Source organism: Echinops telfairi, unplaced genomic scaffold (genome assembly GCF_000313985.2).
Source record: "Echinops telfairi isolate 266 unplaced genomic scaffold, ASM31398v2 ScPeMD7_5592;HRSCAF=6446, whole genome shotgun sequence".
Taxonomy (NCBI): Eukaryota; Metazoa; Chordata; class Mammalia; order Afrosoricida; family Tenrecidae; genus Echinops; species Echinops telfairi.
Genome location: NW_022109491.1, coordinates 52151725 through 52153414, shown reverse-complemented (window position 1 = coordinate 52153414; position 1690 = coordinate 52151725).

Here is a 1690-nt window from a genome sequence, read left to right as displayed (position 1 = left end):
ATATATTTGTTAATTTGGGGTAATAATATTCTAAATGTCAGAGTTGTTAGACAATAAAATGAATTTCGTCTTTTAGGAGCTGACTTTTTTCCCCTAGTACTAGAATTATAAAAGAGCTGGGGTTTTCCCAGGGCAATGTATTTGCAGTAGTAGTATTTAAAGGCCAGGGCAAGGACTATATAGCATCTCAGTTCTATTGCAGCTTAAGGACTCACTTAATCTGTGACTCTTGTTGCATCCACACATTTAAGAAAAATAGCCCCCTTGTTCCTGTCTGAAGTCCCTCTTATCCCAGCTAGATGGGAAAGTAGGCGGCTCAGCAACGTGTGGTAGAAACTCTAGAAAGGAGAGTGCTGCTGGGCTCGGCAATCATTTGTTTCTGCCAGAATGACCAGGCTCCCGATTCAAAGATGGTTGCAAAATTTAAACTACAAAACTGGAAAGAAAGTGAAACAAAATGTAAGGTAAGGAAGCATTGGGCAGTGATCTAAATTCAAGGTGAGTCCCACACTGATTGACTTCATCACTGCTGACTTGGCAGCAGACCCACCCAGCATTCCAAGGCTCAATATTCTTGAAACTCAGACACCTTCCAGATAAGCAATCACTGCTCTTTTTGTAAATCTGCTGTTCAGGTGCTTCTTAATGCAGTCCCACATACTTTTTCAGGTTCTTCAAACCCCTTTGTGTGATATCCTTACCTCATTACCATCACCCTGAAACCTCACCTTGTCGGTCACGATCCCTAATTAGGTCCTCACCCGCAAGTGTGCCCGCCCTTCATCTTTCTCCGTGACTGACACTCTTGAAAAAGTTAAGAACTTCACTCTCTGAAAAATAATAAGTCAATACCTGAGATAACCGAGCTTTTTTGCAGAGCTCAAAGAGGGCAACAAAGAGGGTGAAAGGAAAGGTAACACTCTCCACAGCAGTTAAGTACAATAAGTAGAAACGGGAGAAATGCCAATTGAAGGAGACAATAAGGAAGATCTGTTGACAATTAGTGAGGAGCTAGAGAAGGAATGGAAATGCAGTGAGACACACAAACTATAAACTGCTCAGTACGAGAGAGGAGAAATCGCTAGCACGTTCAGATTAACAAACAGGTGGGGCTCATTGAGAAACAGTTAACGCAACACACGGACCTGGAAGACAGAGCCCCAATGGGATCTAAAAATACTAGGATTGGGTTCTTAAATCTGTTGACCGATTGCCATTACTAACTATCATCATGGAACGTTGTGCAGTGATGGGATTCAAATAATTTAACAACCTGTTTGCTGTCCTAATGACTGTTTTAAGTATAAGAAAAGATATACCGAAAGGTAGCTTATTATTTAATACAGTTAATACTTAAATAAGAACAACAAAAGAAGTATGTAAAGCTACACTATGTTATAAGGAAAATCTTAAAAATATTAATTAAAAATATTAAATAATATCTGACCAAAAAACACTAAAACTGTTACTTAAGATAGTTCTATCTTGCTTCCTGATTGGCAACATCACTTGAGATAGTCTTGGCTTTTATTTGAGCATCACTGACTGGGGTGCTTATCCTTAGCCCTGTGTTCACTACAGGAGCAGGTCTCATTCTTTTAAAGGTAGGACCATCAGACAATCATCATTGCGTTGGATATATTCGAAGCAGGCCACTTCTCCTCTTTGATCATGTTACCTTCATCTTTAG